Raw genomic sequence first — 17,501 nt, 5'->3', positions numbered from 1 at the left:
ATTGAATTTTGGCTGGTGAGATGGAATACTCCCATGATGTTTTAGATACCACAAAGCTTTTTGAAAATTTTCAATTGATGGTTTATTTATTTGAGACAGATATCTAAGAATAGATAAACATAGATGTCCACAATTAATATCTTTGAAATTTTGAATACGGGTATTATTATAATAAAGATTAGTTGATTTTAGATATTTTACTAAATTCTCAGGTGGAACACCTCCAAATGAATCAAACACAAATGCCTCATTGTTTAAATATTTAAGATAACAAATCCAGTGTGTGCCCTGATTTTTGTACTTATCCAAATTAACTATGCCACACTCTTTTTTGAGTGGTTGTTCTGGTAAATAATCAGACATGTATACTCCCCTAAAATTTTTGATGCCTAGTGGTTTTATTAAAGCTTCAATATCTTGGTTGGTAAGCGGCTCTTGTTTTTTTTAAACTTATTCATAACTTTCTTAACACCTTTGCCTTGTTTTTCTATGGCCAGATTATGGCGCTTTTGTTCATCTAATTCTGCCTTATTCTTCTTGGCATCTATTACTGTTTTTGCTATGGCAGCTGATCCCCCAGCCAAGCTGCCAACTGCGCCGAGAGCTGCTAAAATAGCTGGGATTCTAAATATGAATCCACCTATATGTGATTTTTTTCTAGATTGCTGTAATTTTTTTAATTTGGGGGTACTAAGTAATAATTTCATACCATGTCCATTGGCAAGACAAGAACTTTTCTTCTTGCGCTGCTTTTTGGTTAGAAGACTATCAATAGTTTTAAGAGATTTAAGACCTGCATGAGGTATTTGATACATAACACCCTTGGCCTTCATTTTTGGTTTATTATATACATATTTTGGGATTAACTATCACAATTAAATTGTAGCTAATTTAGTTAATTTATTACAACCCCCACCCCAGTTTTTGTTTGGTGTTCATAGCTATGGTGGTCCCCAATGCTGATATTCTCTCACCCAAAGAAGCATCTTTGCTTACAAATCTACCAAATGCAGTTTCTTCTAATTTTTTGTCTGCCACATGTCGCTTGTCAAGGTCGGTATGTGTGTTGTATGCTATGTCATGGTCTCTGCAAGCAGCATCTAGGGGATTAACACCAGGGTCACCTCTGTTTGATCTATGGTCCAATTTTGTACCGGGACCACAATACTGATAGCCTGGTATGTGTAGCTCAAATGGCAGCTTGTTTATGATGTCATTAACCAGCCCCCGACCCTCAGAAATATTCCAAAATTTGGGGGGTAGAGTATTAATAATTTTTATAAGATATCCAATGCCCTTAGTGTCATTCACTATAAAATTAGACAATTTGGTGCTTATCATGTCCATAATTCCAACTTTTTCATTGTAAAAATTGTGGTTACCGGCATTTTCTTCACCAGCTATCACCAGCAATCTATCTACAAGTTTACTGACATCGTCAACCCAGACAAATTCTTTAGGCAATGTGTTGTACTGTTTGATCCCACTACCTGTTTTGATTTGTGACCATATAGGATTGATTAAGTTGTTGTATTTTGCTCCACTGCTAGACTTGACTCTTTTTTGTGTGGGATCATTGTTCTGGTATAGAGCATCTGATTTTATTAATATTTCTTTGTAGTGCTCATAATCTTGATCTGTATAGTTGCCAGGTCTCTTCCTAGTAATCAATTCCCATAATCCAGGTGTGCCAGGATACTTAACAAAACCACCTCTTTCTCCAAGATGAGATTCTGAATATACTATTAGATCATCTCCCATAAATGTTACCCTAAAATTGCCAATTCTGTGTATGATGCTACCATCAACCTCTGTGTCGGCATATAAACCAAAAACCTCATCTTTGTTGTCTTTAGGTGTGCTTAAATATTTCTGAGCAAGAAGACCCAATTCAATAGGATCCTGAGTAGCTTCAATTCTTCGAGGAGCAACAGGACTAGGTGTATGAATACTAGAAAGTGGGGTGATTGGATAATCTAATATGTTCCTAGCAGCTACAGGTACAAGCTCTGTGATCAAATTTTGATTCTGCTCTGTAACAGTTTTGATATTTTTACCTAGTTCACTAATAGCATCAATAATCGGCTGTTCTGTGCGCTTGTGTTGTTCATAGATACCTCTGTTCTCTACTTTCCATCCCTTAAATCTTTTCACAAGATAGTCTCTTAATTTAAGATCATCAATAATTGGTCTTTTCATGGTTATTTATATATGTTTCAATGTCTAGAAAATTGTTAATTTTATTTCTGTATTTACCACTATTAGGTTTTCTTGTCATATCAATTGTGACAAACCCATAACTATCTTGGTTCCAGCACCTACTGCAAAACTTAGAAAAATTATTGTAGCTCAAGTCACCACCTACATATTCATCATGTATGTGTTTGAGGTTAGTATGGTCTTGATGAAACACACATATAACATTGCTGTTGTCTCTTATCCGCTGTTTTGGTATTTTAGAAAAAGTGAGTGCCAGGTAGAAGCAATCTATGTTTTTGTGTCGGCCCTGTGTAAAGAAATTTCTAACCTTGTTTTGGTTTTCTAATATAATATCATCAAATACAACAACAGAGTTATCGAGACATTCATGAAGTGGTTTAACATCTGATTCAAAAGTAGCTATATCCAATCCATCATATAGCTTCATCAACTGCTGATATTTTAATTGTTCCAAGCTCTTAGAGAAGACATACAAGTGCCTATTTTTCCAATCTAACCAGTTAGGTGCCAATAAAAAATTATCAATCATTAGTGTAGTTTTACCACAAGCCGATGGTCCAACAATAAGACATCTAATATTATCAGGCAACAGTTTGCCATTTCTCTTATTCTGCTGTTCAGGATCTGGTAGTCTTTTTATAACATCCCAGGTGTTCATAGTATCACTTTGTCTACCTCGATCCAGCTGTGTTCTGGGAGTCCTAGCCATTTCACCAGTATTTTATTGCCTTTTTTCCGAATAACTTTTTCTATAAGATATGTGTCTCTCTGCTTAGTTTTGTTGAGTTCTTCTTCATAAAATCTGCCTTTGAGAATTTCTCCTCGGTGATCTTTTATTATATATGTATTACGAGCCCCAGGTTTAACTTGATCCACTGTAAATAATTCAGTACTCCAGTTTCTGGTAAAACCTCTTTTAAATAAGTGCTTATATTTGCTAATTCTTACTTGATCACCCACCTTGTATTTAGCTTTTCTAGTTGCTGGTTGGTATCTAGGATAATAAACAGTACTGATCAATTTTTGCTCATCAGATGAAGTTACCTCAGAGGGTTTCATGTTGATTGTAGTGTGAACTGAATTATTATATTTATCTAAAAGTTCTGGTAGAATAGTAAGCCATTTATAATTACCTTGAAGTGTAAATTGTTTATACATATGATTTTTTAGAGTTCTGTTGAATCTTTCTACAATAGAAGCTTTGAGATCACTGTAACTCGAGTAATGTTTTATTGAATGGTTTTTAATAAATTGTTGGAACACCAAATTATAGAATTCTTTGCCATTATCTGTTTGTAGATAGCGTGGTGATCTTCCACTCTGATTAATAATTGTCCTAAAAGCTTCTGTAACACATTTTCCAGTCTTAGATTTGAGCGGCAATGCCCAGGCAAATTTTGAAAATGTATCTATGACAGTAAGTATATACTTGAATCCTTTGTTGATCTTGTCTAAGTTTTTCAGCTGTCCCCCATGAGGTGCCTATTCCACCAAGTCACACTGCCATAAATCATCTATGCCTTTTGTAACTACTGGCAGTCGCTTATAGTTATGTCTGGCTGGTTTGTGTAATTCATCAACAATAATTTGTGTAGACATAGTATGTAAACAAGAATATTGCAACTATATTGTGTTCAGCAGCTGATACTACAGGATTTTCTAAATATAATTTATCTCCTATTTGTATATTAAATTGCAAAGATCCATCATCTTCAGCATAAGATGTTTCTAATGTATTGGGATCTGTAAAATCCTCTAACTCTACACTGGTGACCTTTGGTTTGTTGTCAGCATTAGTTATTGATAAGGTAGGGTTGTGGTGTGCTTGTGGTTGTAACCAATATTTGATCTTAATTGGTCTAAGTGTGCCTCCAACAAAAAACTGGTAATAAAATTGTGCAGGGGACAGCTTATACATTTTACCACCTGGTGTAAATGGTGAATAATATTCTTTGTTGTTTGTTGGGGATACTGTTTAATTCAAGGATTACTGTATGCTTAGGATTCTCGATTAGGCCAGTTATTTCTTTTTCTGCTGTAAGCAGTCTACTTGTTACAGTTTCAAGGTGCTCGTTGATAGTCCTAACAATCTCACCGTGACCTGGTTTTATTCTTATGTCCACAGCAAGTTTTTTGTATTGTTGGACAATCTCTTGAAGTTGCGTGGCAAAAATAGACAGAGTATTTGCTTGGTTGGATTCGATGGTCCCTAGTTGTTGCTTGATTTTTGCTACAATTTGCTGTAGATTTTCAACAATAGCTAATTTTGAACTTTAAGTTGTAAGATCATGAACTTGTATTCTGATATCCTCAAATAGAGCATGCAGTTCATTAATATGTTGATTAGTTGGTAGAGTGGCCACTGTCTGAGTAAGCTGTTTGATCTCTGTCTGGATATTCTTGATATCTTCTGATTTTAGTATGCGATTCACAGCTCTCTTAATATTTTTAAGTTCCTGTGATGTAGGCAGATTTGCTACAGTATTCTGCAAAGATTCAAGTGCTAATTTCACACTATTTAATTCACTAGCGTCAGCCACACTACGCATAGCATCTTGGAGCAGAGTTATGTCTGCCTGAGTAGGTGTCGATTGTTGTAAAATTTCAAGTTTTGTTTGGATATCATCGATCAAGTGATGAAAATGAGATAGCTCAGATTCGGTGTTGAGGTTTTCAAGTTTGGTGATCTGTTGCTGGACACTGACAAGAGTATCTACAATACCAGGTAAGCGAGATTCTAGAGTTTCTTGTACATTTGTCAAATCACTTTGTACTGCTGCTATGGTACCCTCAAGGTGAGTTATGGTACTCTGAATTTTTCCAAAATCTTCATATGTTTCAAGTTGCAGTTTGATGTTGACAACATTACGAGTTATAGCATTCAGAGCATCAGAAGATGGTAAGTTGTTCATAAAATTTTCAAGTGTCTCAATTTTTTCTATAACCTCGGCTATGGCATTGTTTAAGGAGTCCAGATTATGTATTTGTAGTGATTGAATTTGTCTTTTAGAGTAGAAATTACTAGATCAAAATCTTCTTGTGACTTTATGCTTTTGACAATTGTTTGGAGTTGTGTCTGGACACTACTAATCTGTTCTTCTAGTTGTTGTTTCAATTGTTCAGAGTTGGTATTCTGAGTTTTTAATTTAGCTTGAAGAGTTGCTACAGCTTCCTCTAAATTTTGAAAATTATCCGATGTTGCCAAATCAGTATATTTTTGAAGCAATAATTTAAGTTCTGAATCAATTATAAGAAGAGGGTCCATGCATTGTGATTGTAAATTTGTAATTTCTAGTTGAAGACTGGCATTGAGTGTGGTTTGTAAAGCTTGTAAATCACTTCTTAATTTTTTAACTCTGACATCAAGCATCAGAATCTCATCACTATGATCTTCATGTCTTGTATGGCCAAATATATCATTAGGCATTTTTATTTTTTGATTTAGTGGTTATTTATTATAAAATATCTAATTCTTAATTCTATAAAAAAAGGTATAAGCTTGTCATAATATCCTGGGACCTCAATATATAAACAATCACCGGCAGAAACGGTATATACAGTGCCAGAAACCATGTTTGAGTGCTTAATTCTATAAATATTTCTCCCTTCTGAAATTTTGACATCACCCTCGGGAGTTGTAATAAATTGTAATTGACCACCTATAGGCAATTGGTAATGATTTAAATTATTGTTAAATATGTATAATGTTTTACCTGTTTTATCATCAACATCTGTAAGTATGCTATTGAGATGAATAATTAAGAAACCACTTAGTTTAGATATTATATCAGGAGAGGGTGCTGGTGTCGGCAGGTCCATAATAGCTTTTTTTTAAATCGAAATAAATTCATAGGCATGTTTTATTTATTTTAAATCATGCTCTGTAATTGGGCATTGATTACCACTTCTCAAGTCACAATGACCCCACGGTAAAGTATGTGTGCCACATGATAAAATACATGTCTTATCGTCATGTGGGTCTAGAGCTACTTTTCTTACAATATTGCTAGTTAACAAGTTATCCACACTCTGAATTCTATTTTCTGATGTTTTAATTAACTTCTGTGACTTGAGACAATTTTTGTAATCTTCAAATTCAAGCTCTTTGTCTACAGTATCTCTACCAATGCCCTTAGCCTTTTTGGCAACAGCACCACTACATGTTTTAAAACTATACATTTTAGCTCTTAACCCAGCAAATCCTACAATAACATCGCCAAGGGTCTCATCTTTTAACTTGCCAGGCACCTTTTTGTTGTGGGGTTGAATCTTTGAATGTTCACTAGTATCAAAATATTTAATTAATTCAGGATGTGATATATCTTTATAAACATCTTCTGTTTGAATATCAAGAATAAAACTATCTGTGTCCATATACATTAATTTTACACAATCACCATAAAAAGGTTTCAACACATCATAATATAATTTTAACATATGTAATTTTGCCAATTCTAATATCACCGCCCCTACATAAATAGGTTTATCAAACTTAATTTTTGTTTTTTTCATATTAAAAAGTGCCATATTGTCATCATAAATTCTTCTATAATTGAAATTCGGCTTTGCCACTAATTTTTTGCTCCGGCTGGGGTCGGTAACTAATTTAACATCAGTATGTTTTCTAACATTTTCTATAGTTTTGCCATATACTGAATTTACCATTAATTTAAACAAAGTTTTATCAAATTGGCTTACTGCAGATGTTCGAAGCTCGGTATTCGTATCAATATATGGTTTCAACCATCTTGAGTGCCTGAACCTCAAAACTTTGCCAACCTTAGTTACTTTAACACCATGACGCATCAGAAACTGCAAGTTTTTGTAATATATTACATAATCCTGTTTTGGATCCAGAGTCAATATTAGCTTTTTTTGTTTAAAATTAGGTGAACACTCAACCTCAAAAATTGGGGGCAAATCAGAAAATTTGTTGTGTAAATCTTCAGTAATTATCAGATCAACGTCTAAGAACAGGCCAGAGTTACTGTCATCAAAATCCTGAAGATCACCAATACTAAAATTTTCAACCCACTCAAGCCCTGCATATGGCAATTTATCAATCATAGCATACCCATATAAACTGTTAGCATCCACATAAAGTATATAATTTGATGGCAATTCTGGATCATAATCAGAAATATATTTATTATTAGCTCTGGCATATCTCTGAGAACATTGCACCATGCCTCATCTTATACACTGTTCCATAAATAGATACATATCTTGATCTTGGATTAAATTTAACTCCATTTTAGTGTTTAAAAACATTGCAGACCATGCTACACCTGGAGCACTATAAAAATTAATTGGATCTAGCTTATAATTTTCTATTGAAGATTTTCTAAATGCCTGAAGTATATCGGCTAAAAGTGTTACATCAAGTTTTAAATATGCCTTATGATAATCACCAAATGTCTGGCATTTTTAGTTGTCCCACATCAACTGAGCATGGTGATAATCATCATCAGTAATTTCGGATGCCCTGAGTTTACTGTAGAACTCTTTTTGTGGTGGCAAAGCACACTCATCAAATTTAGAAAAATCAGTAACATAATCATATGGGTATACACTTTTCGCCTAATTAATTTCAAGTCCTCATTTGGAAACATGTCACAAGTAATTTTAAATTAATCATCAGATAATTGACTGGCCAGAGTAGCCAAGCTAGCCGACAAAATTCTATATGAATCAAGAAATCTTAAGTGGATAGGAACACCATTAACTTTAATTATCTTGCTAATAGCTATATATTTCTCATCATTTTCTGCTAAAATATTTAAATTCTGCTTGTCAAACCCCTCGTACCTGATCAGATGATGAAAATCATAATTAGATGCGCCATGGCAAAATATCGGGACAAATTTTGGTCTCTGGATCTTAATATTACAACTATTACACAGAGCTATTAAGAATTTACCATTTGTATGGGAATGGTGTTTCACCTTGATATTTGTATCTGAAAATTCACAATCACATACCGGACATTTTTCTGTATTATTGAAATTTTGAATTTGTTCTTTTGTTAAAGGCATCATAAGTTTTGATTTTAATAAGATATTAGATGCTATGTCATGGCACTCATTTTCTATTCTATGTGCAAATTCTTTGATGGCATTTTGTCCCATGTATAAATATTCTTTACTAACCACACCATCCTGTATAACAACATAATAAAAACTAGAAGGTTCATGTAACTGGTATGATGTACTTGAAGATTCATCAGGATCTGGACTACAGAATGCAAGGGGTTTGAGGTTTGATTCAAAATCACAAACTATATATGCTGGGTGTTCCAACAAAGCTTCAAATTTTTTGAATTTGGCATTTTCATTTGGCATAGGCATCACCATATGAACAGGTTTATGATTTCCACAATATTTTAAATGTTCAACTAATTTGTTTTTAGCAATTTCTGCATTTTTTCACGAACACCATTTATTATTTTTCTACCATCAAATACAGTTAAACATCTTCGGCACAACTTGAATATTCTATTAGATTTGTCTACTTGTTTTCTTACTAAAGCTTCAAGATTATGTATTAAAGTGTAATGGTATTAGCCATCCCCCTCAATTAAAAGCAAATCAATCGAAACAGCAAAATCATCATCAACTGTACTAATTCTGAGAGGTTCTATCAAACAATCCCCAGCACCAGTGGAACAAATAAATACATTAATAGATAATGGTTTACCATTGATATCTCTGGCCTTTTTTTTCAAATTTATCAATATTCTGAATAGACATTGGATATTCTAATCCCTCCATTGCATCATCAAAATTATGTTCATATTTTTTATAATAACTTATTCTCTCAGGATTCCTTAAAACTGGATACAAAGCAGCTAAAATACACCACAGAAATCATTTCACATCATTATTTTCTATGTTAACCACGGCTTTTTTATTTTTAATATTAGCAGGTAATGGCACATATGTCGAACCTTGTAGTGGGTTAAATTTAGAAATATTAATATATAACTTGTGTGGACTTCCACATAAACTCCATCCTGATTCTTTTGCAGCAAATTCAGAATGTTTAATATTCAATTGCTCTATCAACTTGATTATTATTTTATCTAAATTTCTATTTGAATAAACAGCTACAGTTTCTGTTATGTGGGGGTGTGTAAATTTTGTTCCACACTGGGGAAAGTCAAAGCCAGGCAGCCAATTAAAATACGCAACGTCCCAACAGCGTCTACGTAAACTCCTCTCTTCTGGCTTGCATTCGCTCCTCGCTGCCCAGCAGACGATTTTTTCCTCGTTTCTCATTGGCACCGAAACTGTCGAGCGATCGCTAGCGCGGGAAACGGGACAGGTTCTAACAAACGCGGTATACACTGAGGCTCCGGAAGATCCGCTGTCGTCAATGTCTTCAACTTTGGACCTCAACTGGAACTAGTAGTAGACTTCGTTACTTTACGGTATTTAGTCCTTTTCATCTTCGAATCACTAGATCTTATAAAGCCACCAATGGACACTGACTGATCACTAATCGACAGTATGAATAAACTGTCACACTTACCTTTGAATTCTCATTAACAGATTCTGTTGTACAGATCAACTTGGAAATTGAAGCCGCGTATTTTAACCTCATTATATTCTAGAATGTTCCGCAGATAAAACGATTCGTTAATGTTGCCAGTAGTTCGACTCCTTCTCTTATTCATGAACGTTCCCTCTCGCGCTTAAAAAATTACAATGAATCGCCCTACGTGTGGCGCTACGTTTGCAGCTTCCAAATGTTGACAAGTCTTTACATAGTGCAGCGACAACACCGAAAGCTCGAAAGTTTTAATGCAATATTATCAACAACAGGGTTATAGAACATTCTCCGTGTTGCCTTGGTAAGTATTTCTCTCCTTATATTATCGGCACACTATTCAAGAAAACAAAAACCTAATTTTATGTAGTGTAAACTGAAAAAATAAGGGGGACTCCAGCCCCCTGATCCCACCTTGGATACGCGCTATTAACAATAACAGGGTTATAGAACATTCTGTGTCTTGCCTCGATAATTATTTCTCTCAAATTATCATCACATTATTCAAGATGCCATGAACCTAATTTTATGTAGCGTAATTTCCTGAAGGGGGTGCTGGAGCCCCCTGATTCCCACCTTTGATACGTGCTTGACTCGATAATTATTTCTCTCCTTAAATTATCGTCACATTATTTTATTTCCGACCACAAGAAACCAAAAACCTCATTTTATCTATTGTAAACCGAAAACTTTCGGGAGGGCTCGAGCCCCTAAGCTCCCCCTTGGATACGTGCCTGCTGCGAGTGTACCTTCATCAATTTAAACTAATCATCACTCATCCTGTTCGACGCGATTAGCCAAAAGTGAAAGAAGATGGTAAATAACAAAAACAAATTTATCCTCATCGTGGCGATCAACTGGAGAATCTTAAAAGTAGCGTAAAAATATTAAAGGGAAATTCCAGGACATTCAGTAAAAAGTCATATCAGAATATGCCCGGACAAGAACTTTCCTTAGAATTAGACATTTAAAATAAATGCAATAGGTTAGCTGGAAAGAAAAGCCGGCAGTGGACTGCAGCCTACAGGGACAAGATATCACGCAAAAAATAAACTATGCATTGTTTCAAAATAAATGTATTCTTCTATCGCGTATTTGATCTCTTGTTGTCAAATTAAATTAACAGCTTTGGTGTATAATATCAAAAGATTCATGAAAACACAGCGTTTCATGGGCCATCTGCTACATTCTTCGCATAGCTTTCTTCCGCTCGTGTCCGCTTGGTGACATCACAAGCTCTAGCCAATAACGTGCAAGTCGCGGAGTGGCCCCCCTCTGCGCATACAGCACGAAAGACATGTCGAGTTACACCGTCTATGGTGAGTGTACGGTGTTTACAATTGAAAAAGTTAAAATATTATTCCATACGTGTATAGTAAACGTTGTAAAGTATAGACGGTGTTAAAGGCGGAGCTACTGCGGAGCATGCGCACTCGTCTGGCCCCCTTCGAACATCCGGTTACGCTTACGGTGCTATGGACGTTAATATGGAAGGGCAAAGTGGAGATTCTTTTACAAGGAAATAGGGTGTCAGCTGTGTAGCATATGGTTGCACAGTTCAATCGGGAACAAATTTATTGAGTAAAGTATCACTTCGTAGGTTTCCGAAGAACGTAGAGACACCAAACCTGTTGATACAAGCAGAACGAAGATAGGATTGGTACCCGGAAAGGATTTCTACGACTTGCATTTTGTTACAAGCATGTTGATCGTTTATCTGCGTATTGTGTTGTGGTGAAAAGCACGCCTCTTAGTGAGGTTTCAAACCGAAGCGACACGCGACAACAGTGGTTCGTACCGAAGTGACAAGCGACACAGGCCCATTTAGTCTATAAGCATTTCCAGCTCATGGGAAATCAAGTCTCAGGCGGCACGCCATTGGGAATCTGAGCGACACGTGCAGCTTGTCGTATCGCTTCGGTTCGAAAAATTTCATTGATCACTGAGGATTCACTTTTAAGTGGCACGGAGATTACACATCGAAGCGACAAGCAACAGACCCTTTACTCTAAAGGAAACAATTCACTTTGCATACGAGTACAACAGACCGAGGCGACACGATGCATGGTACTGAGAAAACAACAGTCCAGTCCAAGCTACACGTGCATTTTCTCGTGGTGAATTGGTTAAGCTTTTAGACTGCAGCGATACGTGTGTCTTGGAAACCAACATTAAGAATTGAACAACACCTTCCGAATTAAAGCGACACGACAAATTGCAGGTGTCGCTTGGACTGGGCCGTTTTATCATTACTGTGCATTGCGTTGCCCCGGCCTGTTATTTGCTCAAGCGTGACTGGTGAATTGTTTGCTTTAGATCGAATGTTTCTGTGCGAAATCCCGATATCGCTTGTCGCTTCAGTCTGAAAACTCCCTTGTTGTTTGAAGTAAATTCGTGCAAGTGAAAGTAGCATGCCATATCATAGGTTTTCCCTAAATCCCTCAGGCGGAAAGGCGACGTTGAAAACACATATATTTACTAGCATTTGTTATGTGTCATTACTTCTGCAGATTTGTTGTCAAAGATTCACTTAAACATACTTTATAATATATCACTAGTTTTATATAATTATCTTTCCCTCACTTTTCCATTTACAAAATAATTGAATATATCTAATCTTTCGTACGTTTTGAGTTCGTCGTGCGTGTACATGAGATACTTGTACAACCTTAGTGACAATGAAGTTCGACCAGTCACAAATATAGGAGTGCGTTGTGAAAGAAGGAGAACACATGCATATGCTGAACATATTTTATTCAGCAGGCTACATGGAACAAAGGAAAACATAAATTTCCGCTGCAACGCAGCAATGTATGGTGTCCACACAAAATAAAACATTTTCGTTAATCTACACGTGACATTGAAGTTCGACCACTGTTAGAGGGGATCCTGTTTACCATGGTGTGACGCCGCCCCGTCGGCGAATAACTGTGGCAATGCGTCGGGGCATGCTGCGGACGAGTCGTTCAAGGTAACCCACATCGATGCGGTGCCATTCCTCCTGCAGGCAGGCTATGAGAGCAGCCAATGTCGTGGGTCCCCTCTGTTGCACAGGTCGCTTAAGAACACGCCACACATTCTCAATGGGCGAGAGGTCGGGACTCGATGGTGGCCATGGCAGAGTTCGCACGTGATGGCGAGTCAACGATTCTCTTCTCAGCCGCGCTGTATGAGGCCTGGCATTGTCGTGTTGAAAGATGAGACGCCGCCTGTGGAACAGGTGCCTTCGCACTGTGGGAAGATGCCGCTCCAGTATGCGTGTATAGGCGTGTGCATTCACAATGCCCTCACGGACGTGTAGTGGGCCAACCCCAGATGCCGTCATGCATCCCCACACCATCACTGACGCAGGTTTCTGTACCCGACGTGCATAACATTTTGCTTCATTCTGTTCCTCCTTCCGACAAATGACTGTTTTCCGTATTTTCCCGTACACAACATTGAAAATGGATTCGTCCGTCCACAAAACCCTGTTCCACTGCCGAAATGTCCATCCCCGGTACATTCGTGCCACCGTAGTCGATTGCCTTTGTTAAACATGGAAAGGAAGGGTTTACGTTTCGCTTTGTACACTCGGTAACCGCATCGCTGTAGGTAACGGCGAATGGTTCTGGTTGACACTTCAATGTGAAAGCGTTCTCGAGTTCACAGTCGTAATTCGGCCACAGAAACATGAGTGTTGGTCTGGATATAGCTCCTAAATATCCGTCGGTCACGCACGCACAGCAGGCGTTTTCGACCGGGGGCCTTACCTGCCTCTGTAGTACCCGTATTTTGGTGGTGTTTGATGATGCAGTGGACGGTTGACTTGGGTAAGTTCAGCTGGCGCCCTATTTCCCGTTCACTGAGTCCATCCCGTTGCAACTCCACCACTCTTCTCCTCACGGTGTTGTCAATAGGTTTGCCCCTGGCCATGGTGATGATGCACCGCGGTTCCTCGGTGCACAGCACGCGCTTGTATACGGCGGACTCCCTTATTGTGTCCGTGACGTCATGCTTCCGTCGAATTCGCCACTATCTGGAATTTCCGTATGGGTCTGGTGCCTGGTCGAAGTTCAATGTCACGCGTATAGTTCCCCGTTTTCGTGCTTTACGTGACCTTGGGTGCAACATGCTGGGATCGCGATTCTTGCCTGCTCACACGCCTCCTCTTACACACATGCGTCACTTCTGCGGGTCACCCATTCTACCGCGTATGCCTCTGTGCATTTAATCACGTATTCCATTCTGGTCGAACTTCATTGTCACCAAGGTTGTATGTAGTAGCTATCTTATACAACTGGCGGCCACAAAGGCACGTCATATTTTAATAATCTGTTCTGTAGTTGATCATCCGACGGATTCTAGACGTCCACTGCTTCATTGTAGAACTTTAACAAATACCTTTCTTGACTATCTTCGCAGAACTGATGAAAACAAGCGCTCATTTCTTACTTCGTATGCTGGCGAATCTGCACTGGCAACAAAGGGGACTGGCCTAAACCGGAAGTTCCGGGGGGACCGGGCAAGACCTCACCAATGTTTATGTTTACATTTTTAACACGGTCCATATATTTAATCAGCGCCATGCTTCTATACCTAAAACCATTTCATACGAAGCGTAATTCCTCTCGGTTGAATAATTATCGCGTTTTAAAAATGTGAAGTGATACGTTGTTTACATCTCGCGCGGCCGCCATTATGGGAACAAAAGACTATCGACAAGGACGGTGCTGGGGCCATACCTGATCACGTGGTCCTTGACGTCAGGCTTGACGTCACGGGCGGACAGATTGCTTTACGATCCGGTTTCGCAGCCGAATCAAAGCAGTAATTATGAACAAAAAAGAGCCGCAATTATGCCCAGAAGCTAATTGGAAGTGAATACACAGACTTACTTAGGATCCGACATAACGTATGTCCTTACAGTTGGATTACACAGCCATTTATTCACACATTTTATCGGTAGTTTATATGTCGTCACATTCCTCTGTGAAACATTAGGTTTCATGTAAAATTGGGGTTAATACACCTAGTAATGGGTTTTGTAGGGCAGAAAGAAAAATATATGTTGAATGCGTAAATTAATTTAGTTAAAAAAAAGAATGGCAGAAAGCCAAAATTATGGATAAGTTGAATATGTAAAAGAAAACAACCTCATCTATTGTTCTCTTTTAGGAGTGAGAGAGGAGCTGTTTTCACTTAACTTCTTCAAATTTGGTAACTTTGCTTCGACTATTGATACTTATTTCATCATTCATTTTCCTTATTCAGATTACAATTCTGAGTCTTATGAATGTTTGAACTACACAGGGAGGAATATGAGGAAGTTCCGTGTGTATTATGTCACAAACACTTTAAACAACTTTTGACTGAACGAAAATTTGAGACATAGAACTGAAGAAAGTCGAGGCTCACTTTATATACGTATATATATAATCAGTGGGATGTCGAACAGGGGTGCCCACAGGCGGGTATGTGAAAGCTGGTTGAGTCCACTTAACTTGGGGGAGGGGGAGATCGTAATGAAAATTTGACTGAATAAATAATAGAACAATGGAGGACGGAAGTTGAACTACGTTGTCATTTAAGCATCACTCTTATATAAATAGCAAGTTTTGTATTTCCAAGGGAGAAGAGATGGAATTTTCACGCGACGAGACATACCAGTGTCGTCTCTCGGCAACACGGTATCTACTATTTGAGGTGCACAATATCCAGCCAGCTATTACATATTAAACCTTAAATTTTTATCGTGAATTCTGATGTGGAATTACCCTTGGTTGGGGAAGTTTCCAACTCTATAGTAAGGAAATTAAGCACTAGGATGGGAGATAGCCAAGTCTTGAGTAGGTATTAATTACTTTTGCGCTTAGACTGTTGTGGGAATTTTGGTATGGCGATTGAGAATTAAATTATTTGGAGGAGGTCGACATTCAACTCTTCAATACCAACAGCGAACCTAAAATTGACATAGGAATTTTGGTGGGGGACTGAATATTAAATTGGGAGGGGTATGCTTGTAGTTTTTATCTTACCATACTCGTGAGAGCCTTTATTAAAAAATTGCAATATCATTATTTTTTATTCTAATAATTGTAACCCAATTGAAGTGTATGGTAGCCTGATGTTGTGTAATGAGACTACTGGTATCGCAATCCACTAACAAGTCTCGTTAGATGCGATGTGTTCAGTTATATATTGTCACCCGCTGTTTTTATTTTTTCATCTGAGATCACGACACGTTGCAACACCTCACTGAAGGCATTGTGAACTGCAACACCTCACAACCCATCAGGGTGCGAAATCATTGAAAACTGGTGAGGGGCAGAACGTTCTTAACCTACAACCCCCTCCCCACAAACATATGTGTGAATTATACGATGTACATACTTGTAATATTATTAGAAGTAAAAATAAATTACTCAATTAAAATAATTATTATGATTATTAATTAGAAATTAATTTGTTACTTTCATACATATCAGATAGTGTAAAGCAGCTAAATAATTCCATTACTAACCGGTTAAAGATGTTAATAAATTATGACATAGTTGAAGTGGTTTTATTATGTGTAAGTTTTTGTTTAGTTTGTGCACTATGTTCATATAAATCAATTAGATTTCATAGTTATTATTGTTTTCCATTCTTGCTTTACTTTTACTGTGCGTATTGATGTAGAACTGTTAATGATCTCTTTAGACATAAAGAATTCAACACTCACAACCACACTAATTTGTGTGTGTTTTCGATATTATTCTTAGTAAAGTATATTTGAAATTAAAAGTAATTGCTTATCTTTTCATTGTTATAACAAAAACTCTTTCCCCGGGAAATTTTTGGTGGTGGGATTTTTGAGGCCAAGATTGTTGGTGGGGGGAAATCCCCATCATCCCCTCCAGGATTTCGCACCCTGAACCCAACAATCCAGAAATACAAGAAAAAAGGAGCGGAAAGAACAAAACAGATCAGCCTTTCCACGTTTCTTTCCGTATGGGGTAAAGACTGAGCTGGGTTTTGTCCGCCCATGACGTCACACCCGCGGCAGTCGCAAAAAGAGGCCTTTTCTGACCCCAGCCTTTCCTTCTAGTAGTCTTGGTAACAAGTACCGTGTGAGGCGAAAACTAGCAAATGGGTAGCCAGTCCAGCGTCAACTTGAACATCCCAACTGGATATCCAGTTCCGTGTGATTCAGGTTTTAAAAAGAGTTGGCACTACAGTCGAAAAACTTTCACTTCCATTACCCGACTTCAAGACCGCACTGCAACGGAGGATGCTCGCTTCAAGTACGGTCTTGCACCTCTCGGACACGGCCTTAGCCGGGAAATGTCGAATGTTTCTCGGCCAGAATGTTGACATTAAAAAGAACAAACATTTCCACCAGAAATTTTCCGTTCTCGATGAATGGTTGCTTTTGGTGTAAACGATTTTGCTAATTGTCCTACACCGCACCGCAAATTCATCCTAGGTTTGTCTAGGCCTTGACAAACCGGAAGACCTGTCTCATTCTGAGTTGAATTTGTAGTCTGCACTTGAAATTTTGCTTGTGACAAAAGTGAGATTATGTTTTCAAATTGCTTGTTATAGAAACATTTTGCTTCAATTGTTGGTTTTGGTAACCCTCTGTTATAAGATAGGGTAACAGTTAGATATAGTGATAAGATAGAATTTGTGAAATATGATAATACAGAAAAGAATATCTGATTCCAAATTTTCGTAACTTTCATGTAAATTTACGTTACTCATGTTTGTTT

General features: G+C 37.5%; 1 protein-coding gene across 5 annotated transcripts in view; it reads left to right on the top strand.

Moving 5' to 3' along the window:
* Window positions 1–17,501, top strand: part of LOC145987946 (structural maintenance of chromosomes protein 6-like) — a 310,654-nt gene that overhangs the window by 126,081 nt on the left and 167,072 nt on the right. The window contains exon 1 of one of the 5 annotated variants that reach the window (XM_083122785.1): window positions 17,245–17,302. The exons of 3 other annotated variants lie outside the window; for them this stretch is intronic. The gene's annotated coding sequence lies outside the window, so the exon portion shown is untranslated. One more of the 5 variants, XM_083122786.1, reaches the window with a different exon arrangement.

This window comes from Lepisma saccharinum, chromosome 5 (assembly GCF_977018435.1).
Source record: "Lepisma saccharinum chromosome 5, izLepSacc3.1, whole genome shotgun sequence".
Lineage (NCBI taxonomy): Eukaryota > Metazoa > Arthropoda > Insecta > Zygentoma > Lepismatidae > Lepisma > Lepisma saccharinum.
The sequence above is the reverse complement of the archived record's forward strand: the minus strand, read 5'-3'. Positions and strand labels throughout refer to the sequence as shown.